Source organism: Chamaea fasciata, unplaced genomic scaffold (assembly GCF_029207755.1).
Source record: "Chamaea fasciata isolate MVZ Bird 193981 ecotype frontalis unplaced genomic scaffold, bChaFas1.0.hap1 SCAF_1, whole genome shotgun sequence".
NCBI lineage: Eukaryota > Metazoa > Chordata > Aves > Passeriformes > Sylviidae > Chamaea > Chamaea fasciata.
The window spans coordinates 31529920-31543521 of NW_027094086.1; the positions used below are offsets into that span (position 1 = coordinate 31529920).

General features: G+C 40.0%; 1 protein-coding gene across 1 annotated transcript in view; it reads right to left on the bottom strand.

Annotated features, from left to right (window-relative positions):
• Positions 1–12238, bottom strand: part of HNF4G (hepatocyte nuclear factor 4 gamma) — a 61853-nt gene extending 49615 nt beyond the window's left edge. Inside the window, exon 1 of the mRNA XM_066179939.1 lies at positions 12166–12238. The gene's annotated coding sequence lies outside the window, so the exon portion shown is untranslated. The remainder of the gene's footprint in view (positions 1–12165) is intronic.
• Between the last annotated feature and the right edge of the window lie 1364 nt (positions 12239–13602).

Consider the following 13602-nt stretch of genomic DNA (forward strand, 5'->3'; position numbering starts at 1 on the left):
ATTATCTATACCTTAGCACAAAAAGACTGTTGTGCTGCAGAGGATCTCACAGATGAAAGAACTCCTATAGAGGAATAAATTTATTTTTGTTTCAAAATAAATTTAATTTTTTCTCTGACCTATTAAAAGCTTTGTAATTTCCAAGCCTATGCATTATTATTCTTCTGTTGATATGACTTTAACAGCTTTGTATTGAACACAGCCTAGTAGCTTCCCCGAGTAAACTTACACCTGTAACTCATAGGACTGGATTACAAAGCTTTTCTTTCAAACACATATCCAGAGAACACCAAAAATTAAACACTTATGTAGCAGGCATTTCTACATGCTGGAATTAAGCCATTGTACATGAACCTGTGAGTTAAAAGGACTAAGCAAAGAATCAACTAAGGTTCTCTACTGTAGAAAATACTTTGTTATATAATGGCGGCTGTTAAGTACTTCTGCAGTCAGGAAGAAGCAATTGTCAGTATCCATACTGTTCCATTGTTGAGGTACAAGCTAAGCGAGCCCATAAAATTGCTTCAATCAAGTAACATGCAAAGGGAATTAGCACTGAATTAAAAAATCAGTGTCACACAATGAAAATGCATTTACTGAAAATGATGGAATTCATTTTACCTTCTATCACAGTAATTTTTAATTTGGTATAACTTAATTAACTTTAGTTTGGTCAGCAGAGCGATCCACAACAGACTGTGCAGAACTGATGCAAATATTCGCACATATCACATGACAGCAGCGATGTACTGGTAACAGTATATTGATGCTGATGTTCTGGCATCTCTGTGGCTATTAAAATAGTTTCATTTTGTTAAAAAGTTGTAGTTAGAATTCTTTATTCAGCTGCAAATTGGAAATGTTCTTAATCACGCTATTTTTCACTTCTTCAGCTTGAGCTTTTCAAAAGTTAGGCTGCAGTGAAAAATTGCAATCCTTTCTTGCTGACTTTTCAAGGTAGTACCTTTTTCTTATCAGGTTTACGCCAAAATGATTCCATAAGAGTGCATTTGGTGTAGAATGAGACACCATTAAAGAATTTGACAAACTGCAATATATTAAAAATGAGCCTCCAACAGGTATACGTATACATGCCTTGTAATACATACACATTTTTCTAATTCCTCAACTCTCTCTCACTGGCTTTGTAACATAAATCTATTGCTACTATTTTTGTTCATTTTTCTTGTCTCAATATTTGTTTTTGTCTAAGCAGAGAATCTCTCCCTTGTGACTCCTACAAGGCTCAGTTACGAGCTCTCTATCTTCGCTCCCAGGTCATCACATTAATACTGTGAACCTGAGGTCATCAGTCACCTACAACCCTAATCACCACACCAGCTCCAGTGATGCTTATTTTTAGATACTTTAACACCCACGAACTAACCTCCTTCTCCTTTACCCCTGATTTTCAAGTTCTGTGTTTCCTCTTGGCTTACAACACCGCAACCTGAGATGTGCCAAAAGCAAGCACCTCCTTCTTTACCCCTTTACCCCTCTGTGCTCTTTCTCAACTGATTCCATATTTCATAGTTTCAGCATCAATCCAGTTTTTCTCCTCTGCTTGCAAACAGAGTGCTGATTCCCAAAACGTTCTCTGTATATAAGAATTCCTTTGCCACACAGCCAGAGTGTGCTCTTTTTCTCCAAAAACTTTGTGGACAACAGATTACTCAGAATCTCAGACCCAGCAATGGAAATTTTTGCAGATCTTGTCCCTTTTCAAAGATAGTTCCACCTGGAAGTCCAACGGTGTCAGTTAACTGCTGGGACTGTTGTCAAAACTGTGACCTTCCTGGGCACAGCAACTCCAGGTGTTGGAGGTTAGTCACTTCATCCCTTACAAACCTGAAGTGGGAGAGCAGAGACTTACAACCCCCCCTGTACACTTCTTCACCAAATTCCTCATCTTGACTTTCATCTGTTTTCAGTTCAGCTATGTCTCTCTCCGCCCTAAAGCCAAGCTCTCCAGTCCTAGAGATGCACAGACCATAATATATGCCCTAACGCACAGTATGGTATTCCTGCTCCTCATTCAAGAGTAAGTTACAATAACAAGAATAAATTTCCTCCAAGATTAACCCCTTCTCTCTCCAAAGAATTTGCTTGTAGAAATCTACAATAATGCAATAAGAACATGGTATGCCACATTTTTTATTCTGTGACTGTCCAACAAGCTACATTTAATACTCTGGCAGCTGTTCTCCTTATATCTTTAGCAAAAGATGGTGGGCTACTTGAGAGATAAAGAAAAATAAAGAGAAAAAAAAGCCAAACAAACTCCCAAATACATGCACAAGGCATATACAATCAGCCCTTGTATGGAAAAAATACCTTTACACACTGTTCTTACTAATACTCATGTCTATAAATAACTTGCATACACTTATTTTCATTCCTTTATGGCAAGGCAATTCTGATGGAACTTCACAGCTATACTAAAAATGGGAGAAAATTTATATAGTGGGAAAAGTCAAGATTTGACTTCATAGAGGCTAAAAAATCAACAATTTTGCATAAATAAAAATGTACATATTCGTGATACACATAGAAAGTCTAGAATTAATTAATTTGACATAGGTAACAATATAGACAGAAGAGACATCAAGGCTCAATCAACAGGTATCAATAGGCAAGAAGAAATTGCTCAGAAAATTCAAAATGAGTAGGATTCTTTCCTTCATTACAACCAACGTTTCCTAATGTAACTACTAAACCTTCATATTTTATTTAAATAATAGTCTACAGTAAGGTTCTCACATGTGTGACATCATTCCACAGTGTTACAAATAAAGTTCCTACAACTGAAAAATGTGTCAGTCAAGACCTAGACTCAAAAATTTTAAATTACTAAAATTTTATTTCAATTTTAAATAATAGTTTAAGGATCTGTTAAAAAAGCCAACACACACACACACACCAAAAACCCCCAACAAACTATAGAAATATTTATTGCATTTGCCTATATTTTGTTGGAGACTATTCTTAAAATATAAATTTAAATATGCAAAGAGTTTGCTTAATTCAAAATTTCTCTATACTGACTGCATGTAGGAAATAAATATAAATATAAATGTAAATGTAAATATATATAAATAATATAAATATAAATATAAATATAAATATAAATATAAATATAAATATAAATATAAATATAAATATAAATATAAATATAAATTTATAAAGTGCACCTCCTTTTTGAAAAGGAAGAATTGTTTAATGAAGCAGCTGTTAAATGCTTTACATTTTTTTCCTTACAACTATGTCTACTATAGCTGCATCTTGGTGGTGTGGCACATTTTATCACTCAATAAAGTAGGTGTCACTGTACTATTAAACAAAGCATTTCTTATTTTTCCCTACATTCATTACATATGAGATTTAAATAATGCTGAACTTTTTTTTTTTTTTTTCTGTAACTCATCATCAGCCCCATCCCATTTCTTCAATTTGATGTAATTCCCATGGGATTACTACAAGGAATATGCATAAAAGCTAGTGACTCTTTCTCACACCATAATCTTCCCAAGGCACTTCCAACACACTCACTCTGAATTTTACACAGAAGTCAATAATATTCTTCTGTGTTGTATGGTGTCTTTCCTTTCAGGAGTCTAACACCTTTTGCTTTGAATGTGGACAGTGCTTAAGTATAGGGTCTGTCTTTAAAAAAAATTCTGTATTTATTCACATTGACCATCCACTTGCTAATGGGCAATTGCACAGAATATTTAGGAATGTATGTCATCTGGTACATTCAGTTCCCATGAAAGCAATGCAGCAGATGAAAGAAAAAAGAAAGGTAGCAGTGGCATAATACTACCTACAGCACATTGTGTATTATCATTAAGTGTCTGATAGAGCACCTATTGAGAATCATTTTTCTGTTCAACTATAAACACAGGTATTTATAGACCAGCAGATATATTTAGTGTCATAAACATCCCCCCTGGTCGGAAAAATTAAATTACATACACTGTTTAATATTAGGTGGCTGGTTTGTTTTCTTTTTCTTTTATTCTTTCTTAAATTACAAGTCTAATGAAGCATACAAAATGATTCTAAATGAATTTAAGAAAGGATGTAAGACTTGCTTTATTAGAAGGTTATTGATTTTCAACAGGAATTTAACTATGTCACATACTAATAAGAGCATTACATGTTTTGTATCAGAGCAAGAAGGTAAGCAACTTTCAGACATGTATGACTCACAGATATGGAAAATACATCTCCAAATGCTGTATCTAAAAACGTGAAGACATATACTATAAGTAACTCCCAGCATTTCCAGCATGAAGATATTCTTGTACATACACAAGCTCCTCTTGCAGCTCTAGTATAACTACACCAACTCTAAGGCCAGGGTCACCACAAAAAGTCAACACCGGCTCCAAGCAAAAATGATGTAGAAATCCGAATTCTGTGATTTTAGGATCAGGACACAGAGAAAGAAGGAAAGATGAGGATGTTTGTGGTCTTTGGCAAACTAAGTCCAAACTGTAAATGGGAAAGCACAGCGGCTGAAATAAAGGGAGCCCTGCAAATACGAACCACTAGCAAAACGCAGATTTTTCTTAATATCTGAAAAAAAAAAATCTTTTGACTTATCAAGGATTACAAGACAAGTTGAATTCTTTACCTAGGTAAGAGCAATGGAGTATCTTTGATTTTACAGGATTACAAGCTGCACTTGTGGCAAGCAGATGTATCCTCTGTGGAGAACACACAATCCATTTTCCAGATTTCTAAACCATGTTCCGTAAAGTTTCTGCTTCCATTTGTACTTGTCTGAGGTAGAGCAGAGCTCTTAAACTGAAAAATACAAATTTATTACTTTGACCCCCTTAAATTACCAGAAAAGGCAGAAAAAGAAGCTGTTTTCAGAGGAACTTCCAAGAGCATGCTGCCTTTCTATGTTTGATAAGCAGTTAAGTTCTAAACAGAAGCTTACCTACAACTATTTAACTATGTCACATTTTCTAGGTAATAAAAATACTTACGTATCAAAAGAGTTTTTCCTTCATGACCTTCACTATATGGCTGAGGTTTACAAAGCACTTTTGTTTGCTTGGACTGTTCACAATGCTACTTTTCATCCTTTTAGAGAAAGCAAGAGCTCTGACCTACAAATTCAAAGCTATAAAATGCATAAGACCACTGACCATAAAGGGTTAAAATGTTTGCTGTAGTCTCATAGATATTTTCTTCAGGCCATTCAAAGTTGTGCTCATTTTCTACCTGCCACGGTTTTTGCAATTTATACATGTATCTTAATTTCAGGATAGTCCATTATGCTCTCTGGAACCACAGAAGCTTGGGAATTATCATTGAGAATGTTTTTCATTTTCTGTCCTCTTTCAGCTTCAAATTCCTCTTGAGAAATAAATTACTTGACCTACTAGATTAAAATAAGATAAAAACTCTGCTATTAAATTCTGCACTAACAAACTCATGGTAAAATTTATGTTAACATTTGAATCCCTTTCTCATCCAGAGCATGCAAACTGCTTAACAATTCCTTGCCCTTGAAATATAAACCTATGAATTGAAAGTTTTGGTCCATAATTTAAAAGTTCTTTATAGATCTTTATATATAGCAGAAAGATTATATTAGTGGAGTTGCTTGTTCTTCTGTTTATCTCTAATCAACAACATGTTAAACATGTGAAATGAGTTGTCCTGCATAAATTTTTGAGCAGGCAAATGCCCCTTGCATTATGTATCTACCTGTTGGATATTAAATATTTCTAATCCTTATTCTTCTATCTGCTTAACTTTAAACCTACACTTACACTACTATAAAAACCTTCTACTTTTTCTATTTCCCACATCTACCAGTCAGCCTACTCTTTTTAGCAAGTAAAGAAATTATGGATTGTGTTGACTGACTCTTCTTTTCAGCGGTGCCAGCACGGGCAGGCACGCATGCAGACCTCAGCTGTGCAAGTTCAACATCCCCTTGATCAACACACATCTGCCTGTATTTGCCCATTTAAGCAACCATATCCACTGGGGCCAAGCATTTGTATTAATGCTGGCACCTTTGTTATATGGATGATCACCTTTAGGACAGGTGAGAGCTTAAGTGGAGAAGCAAGAGGTGCTAATGCCTTACACTGCCTCTGTTGTTTCGGCCCAGCCAGAAAATGGAAGCAAAATGCAACAGCCTGCGCCAGAGACCTTGTACACTTTCTTCTCAGCTCTTACATATGTGCAAACAAAGGCATCTGAATGAAACCTGAAAAATCTGGCTAAAATGGACCTTAAATTAACCCAAAAGCTCAAACCAGTCTTCCTTTCCCTGAAGTAAAGAATGCACCCACATTTTTAAATGTAGTACAGCGGGTAAGGTCCAAGGCACGGGGGCTTTGGTTCATACTGCTTTGGTTGTACTCTGAATGCCAAACGACAATAGTTTAGGAGATACAGACCCTGTAAAGTAGTATTAATTTGAGGTAAGTTACTTTTTTGTCTTTATTCACTTGAAACTAAAAAAGCAGTAATAAACAAAGAAACAAAATCCATTCACAGCCCTAACATACTACACCTGCAACTAGCTTAATGAATTTTGCGTTTTTTAAACATAAACATCTTCCTGCTAGTCCTGAAGCTACTTTTTGCTCTTTTGGGGAAATTCCAGAGGAAACTTCCTTTTATTTAATTTTAATTTTTTTTTAAGATACTGTTTTGCTGTTGATACAATGATCTACTTTTCCATACAAGGTTGAGTGTGAGAACCAAACCCTAAATGGGACTAGTTTGTATCGCTGTAACTTATCTAGAAGAGCCTGAAATTAGGTATAACAAGATAAATCTCATTATAAACCTGACTGCCTTTCTTTGCATTCTTTCCCTCTTACTATCATAGCCAAAGTAATTCATATTCCTACGATCAAATGTAAAATTTTACCTTAAACTTATGCCTCCCTAAGGTATGGCACTTCAAAACTGAAGTAAATTAAAAAGCATTGTCCCTAAGCCTCCCAAAAAATCTAGTTAAAATTGCATGTTCAATATTAATACAGTTACTGAAGCTCAGATTGTCAGATAAAAAGACCAAAAAAACATAAAAGAAAGTTTAAAGTTATAATAATATGGGGTAAGACACTAAAACATCACCATAGACAAAAGGGTTGGCAGACATTACAGACTCTTTAACAATGTAAATCTTTTGGAATTGCTTTGGATTTGGAGATTAAAGTCATAAATATTACTGTTCATCCAAAAGGCAAGAAATAAGAATAATAGATACCTATTATGTAGATAGTGCCTAGCACCAAAATCAGAACTAGCAGTAAAAGCTCTGCATTGCTTTCTCCTTTGTAAGTAAAAAACCTACTTCCATTTTTATGAGGACAAAAGAGGACATATGAATTGAAGGGTAACTGCCCAGAAACCATGTAAAACTTCCCATGCAGCCAGTGTGTGGGATCTCTATCCCACCCAACAGGGCCACTGTGTGCCTAACAAACAGTCCAGCAGAAAAGATTGTTTTCAAGTTGTTTAGCAGTTGGGAGTAGGTAGTAGCAAGGAATTGAAGTATTTAACAATTTGGTGTACAAAATCCTATCTACTTCTGAAATCATAATTTTATCCTTGTAACCACTAACAGCAGGTACAAGCTAACTCCTTTTAGGGATTGAGAGACGACAGGGATTGAGCATTAATGTGCAATTACAGCATGGTCACCATTTCACCACCTCTTTTTTGTCTAGTGTCTCTGAGTAGTGTTGAGGCAATTTTGTCAGCTGACGTAATGTCAGTCTCGATTTCCTTGCAAAAGAAATAAATACTATCATCCTGAAGGGCATAAGACACTTTGGGGTATGATTCTGAAACAGGTGGTATCAGTAAGAATCATCTTTCTCATCATAGTCATCAGTTTACAAAGAAAGAAAGAAACAAGCAAACAAAACAAACTGTAGCTGAAGAGGTGCAAAATGTGCTTAAGATACGTGATCAACTGGGTCGTTGTAGTCAGAAATCTTCAAGCATCTGGACCAAGCCTAAGAGTATGAACTGGCCCCACTCAGTGCCGAGTGTTGATACATGTCAGCAGTTAGTGAAAATGTGTTTATTTAACAAAGAAAAAGGGAAATTCAATCACCATAACTCTCTGCCAAAAAACGCTTGTTTTGGTTAGCAAAGTAACTGGCGACATTGCTACTGTTTCCACCAAGTCCAGCCCAGGCTGGTTTAGCCTAGCCATCTCAGACAAAAATTACCCTCAAAATGAGGATTCACATTGCAACATTCCCACAGATACACCATCAATTGTAAGCTGGGTTGTATTTGTCATTTCATGGAGTCTCTGTCCCCCTCTCCCACCTGAGCCGAATTCTGTTATTTAGGCAAGAACAGATATACATGAAGAAATCCTTTGCCATCAGAGAGCTAAATATAAATAAAAACCCCAGAAGTCTACAAACTACATGTTATAAACAGACAGTGGAAACAGTGCTGTTTGTACAGGTCTATTGCAGTTGGATTCCCAGATAAACAGGAGGCAAGGAAAATTCTCACAGCACCTTGTATACTGCTGACTGTAATGTATGTCCTTGTTGCCTGGATACCTCTAGTGAATTACCGAGCAAGGGTGCTAGTTTTTTCCCTTGATCAGTATTAAATAAAAAAAAATCTCAGCCTCGTGCTCTGTAAGAGGCAGAGGATGCACATGGAAGCTTCCCTCGCCTATGCCAGCCAAATGCCAGAAAGAGACAAATCGAGCCTTGAGAATTTTAAATCTTGTGGGTTGCCGTGCCACGTTATGAACTAGATCTCATACAATTCATCACCCAAGTTGCAGAAAAATAGTTCAAGAACTCAAAATAATGAATTCTGTCATTTCCAATAGAAGTGTGAAGGGAGAATTATGAATGAACCTTTTAAAAACACGTATGTGGAGGGAGATTGCCCTTCTACAAAATGAAAGCAGCAGGCTTCTATTTAAATGGCCCAATCCTGAAAGCGAGACCTTTCATTTTCAATTAACTTAAATTGACAATTGAGAAAGGTTTGAAAATGTTGTTGGAGCCTTTCAGTTTGATAGATCTCAGTTCTGACATAACACACACCATTCTGACCTGATTTTTAGGGTGTGCTGTTTTAAAATTGAGAATTTGAAATGAAAAATATTTGATTCAATCAAAGCTATTGCAAGACATTCAAACATCTTAATCTGTTCAAAATGCCTTTTCCTTATTTTCTCATCATATGTATATAATCGATCATTCATTAAGATACATTAAAACCTACGAGCCATGCCTTCCCGCAAACTTATATACTTTTATGTTGCAGCAATACTTCCACTGAGAAATTTATTTTATTACAGAAAATATTATCATGTACAACAGGTAACTATTTACCAGACAAATAAAACCTTTCTTTATATTCTAAAGCACTCTATGTTACAAATCTACCGTACCAGGTAATGCAGTTACCCAATATGACATACCTCCCTTGTCCACCTGGCACCACACAAGCAAATCAAACTGATTTTCGGGCTTAATATTAATCCTCAAACACAGAAATGGAGGACTTCTGAAGAGCTAAGCAACCTCATTAAAAGAAAAAAAAATACTAAAAACAAATAAATCAGAGAATATTTTGAAGCGCACAAGCAAGAGCTGTCTTTGAAACCACTGATAAGTCAGGCAGAGAGATCCCCACACTGAAATAGTCCATTTATCAATTCATACAATGGAGTACATTGCCTCTGCTATTTGACAGATGTAAAAGCACAATCTGCTCAGCTCAGAACACCCCTATACCAATGATGCAGTTTCAAATCAGTCATGAATTACTGTTTGCTATAATTGACGAAATTCCCAAATGAACCAAAACCAAACAAAAAATGACCTTTTTTTCCATCATATGGGTTGCCATATTGCTAGTTTTGAATTGAATTTTTTTTTCAGGAAGTATCTTTTAATTAATGACCTGCCAAGAACTAAACTGTTTAAAGCAATGTTTTCTTTCTCATAGCCAGTGGTAATTGATGTACACGATGCAGATCTGCAGATAACATTGATGACATACTAGACCCCATTTTTCCGCCACAGGCTGAACAGACGGGCAACCTCGTGTAGTATGGAGATCATATGCCTGTGACAGAAGGTCTGCAACGAAGTTTGAAACCAAAGCCATGTCGAGCTTAAGGACTGAGTTCTGTTCTTGCACTACTGTAGGTTTTGGGAAACTCAGCAGAATCAAACAGGATTTGATTCAGAGATTCAAACCTGCGCAAGCAATACTGGGTCATTATCTAGAGGGAAGGAAGCAGCAAAGTCATGCTTAGACAAGGACACTTTTCTTAGGGAATTGGCTTAGCAATAATTTAATTCTGTGCACAAATTAGAAGTAAACACCACTTGGCCATCCAAGGAACTGGCTGTTATAGCTGAGCCACAAGAAACCCATTCTCCTCACTGTACCTCCATGGTAGGAGGCAGGATGGAGGGCAGCAGTAGCTCCATGCCACCTGAAGCATACTTACAATAGCCATCTTGGAAATGCAGACTGGACCTCTGTGTTGCTCTAGTTTTAAACTTCTTGTGCTAAGTACTACAATTTTGGAAGAGATATTCCTCTTGTTGTATGAGGAAAGTTGCAGAGGAAGTTTCAATTTGTGTCAAGGAAACACAAAGTTTGCATTCCAGGAAAAGAGTCCAAATGTGTGAGCTGCAAATACCAAAGCTAACATCATGAACAAGGTAACAGCATCCTGATCCTGTTTGTTTGGGATTTTTTTAATACATGTATGAAGTGAGACTTAGGCAGCCTGGTGTCTTTCAGTAGGAGAGAAGGGTACAGGACACAGAGTACTGCACAATGAAAACAGTAGTTTCAAAATTCTTTTTTACTCTGAATACTTCAGAAGCTGAAGGATAATTAGAACTGAACTACCACTAAGCATTTTGTCTCTTTTTCCCTTACCATATGACAGTGAAAAAGAAAAACAATGAAATGACAAAAATAGTGTTCATCATATTTGAAAAAGACCTGCATATATATAAATGCCTCCTATATAAGATGCAAGAACTTCTTCAGGAATATGGGAAATGACATAGCACTTTATAGTTTTCTTCAGCACACAAGAGACTCCGGGTCTGAAAGCTGTGTAGCATAATAAGTCTGATTCACTAGCACAGTTTTAATAACTCAGCATCAATTAACAGAGATGCTATGTTAAATTACTCCACTTTCTTTGTAGTATGGATGAGGAATCACAGTAATTCAAAGCATGTGCAGCACTTTACAAGGCCTACACAAAGGAAGGTCCAATTTAACATGGAATAGGATTCACTGTTAAAAAGGTGTAAAGTCACTTTATAATACTGATACCATTGTCATCTATTGCACACTTTCCAAAATGCTTGACTATATTGCCCATTTCAGGATACAGGAACAAATGTTCAACTCACAAATCATAAAGCTGTCTTTCATCAAAGATACCCTGTAAACAGTCCACCTGCAGCACTGTAAAAGCTGGATCCACCTGCAAAACTCACCCTTGGGTTGCGTTGCTTGTTTCATGTTTGAATTTTTCTCTTTGAATTACTTTCCCTCTAAGTATTTTGGGATTCTCTAATAAGGCATCCAGCACTGGCCAAGTGTTACGACTAGCACATCTCTACAATAACAATCCATCTGTTGCACAGGTGACCGTGCGGGCGGGGGCGGAGAAATCAGTAAGGGAGGCAAAACCAAAAAAGGCCTTTAGAAAATGTTTCTAAACCTGGCGCAAAGCCGTGACTTCGGCCGTTGAGGAGCCACAAATGCCAGCACAGCGCCAAGCAGGAGTGCGGGCGGACGCGGCGCAGGGGCAGGGGCAGCGCAGCCGGGACAGGGACGCGCACACACGGACACGCACACACGGACACGCACTACCGGGGACACGCACACATACCCCGCCCCGGGGCCCGGGGCTGCGCCCAGTGCGGCGCCTTTCCCCGCAACGCCCCTGGGGCCGATAACAGGGACACGTGACCAGGCGACTTAGAAAATAAATAATAATAATAATTTTAAAAGAATAACATGAACCCCCCCCAAACTGGCTGCAGTCCGTCTGGACACCAGCTGTGCCGCCGGGCACGTCGGCCCGTGCGGCGCGGCGGGCGGCGCGGGGCTGTGTCACCGGGCGACCGCCGACCTCCGGGAACTTACCGGCGGGGCCGCCCCGTCCCTCGGCCTCCGACGGCGCGGTCGCAGCTCAGGCCGGCAGCATCCCCCGGGCCTCCTGCCTCCCCCGCACCCCCCGTTCCCCGCGGACGTCCCGGCGCTGGGCTGCGCGACTTGTTTGGTGCGGTAACACCGTCCTCACCATATGCTGAAGCGGGAAAGGAGGAGAAGGAGGAGAGAGAGTGTGTGTGAGAGTGAATTAACTTTGCTCAATGGCGACAGGGCAGCAGCCTCAGCCCCAGCATCAGATCGATTTACTAAACAAACTGAAACGTGGGTGGGGACGTTAAACAGTAACCAGCGGCCTCAATGAAAACTGAAAGCTGCTGCTGCTGCTGCCGCCGCCGCCAGCCACTGGCCTGCGCAGCCCGCGCCCCGCCGGCGGGCGGGCCCGCCGCTCCCCTCACGGCCCGGGAACGGCCGGCGGGAGCCGCGGCGTCGCGACGGGCCTTGGGCCCCAGCCCTGGTGCCCTCGGCCGGCTCCGCGGCAGCGCCCCCGGCCGCCAGGACGGGAAGAGGCCGGTGCCCCGCTCCCGCGGCTGTACCTCGCCGGTCGCCCTTATGTCTGTGACAGGGGTGGGGAAACGTCCCCCGGGCCGCCCTGCTCTGCCCCGGTAGGCGAGCCCAGCGCTCCGCAGGGCCCGAGCGAACCGCGGCCCGTGTCTGCGGGGCCGTCCCCGCAGCGCCCGCCCGCGGCCCTCAGCTCCCCGCCCTGCTGGGTAGCCACACATTGGCGGGCGCCCCGATCTCAAATGTTCCCGTCCCGGTGCCACTCTCTTGTCTCCACTGAAGCTGTCGCGGGAGGAAAGAAGACCCCCCCCTCTTTTTAGCTCGGTGCCTGGATATGTAAAGAAAAGGGATCAAACACGGGAATCCACTGCAAACTCTGGGTTCCCTGGGCTAGAGACACTTCGCCGACCTCTTAGAGCTGGGAAGGTCGTGACACGAGGAAGTGCTTATAAAATAATAATTGCCGTTGTTTTCAGACATTGAACATTCACAGACTCGAAACAATAATTAACGCCTTGCTTATGATACCACCCGCTCACACCCACAGAGGCGTCAGGAAGAAGGGAAATAATTCAAGGAAGGACGGTGTTTTGACACTTCACATTTCATCAAGGGGGCCTCCTCAGCCCCGTGAAGGGTGGCTATTTGGCACAAGTTCCCATGTAAGAATGACAAAAGTCCTCGTAAGAAGGGGCTGCCTCGCCGTGGGTGCGTGAATACGCCTGACATCCGTACCCGCACACCCGTGTCAGTGATTTAACGACGCTCTCACAGGAGAGGGACTGCACGGGCACTACACAGGAAGGAGGCTGGAAAAAATAATATGAAAAATGTTCTCTTCCTCCAGTCTCTGAAAGCGGCCGGTGATTGATTGGTTTCCCCAGCGAGCAGATCAGCGGGTTTCCTCTACTT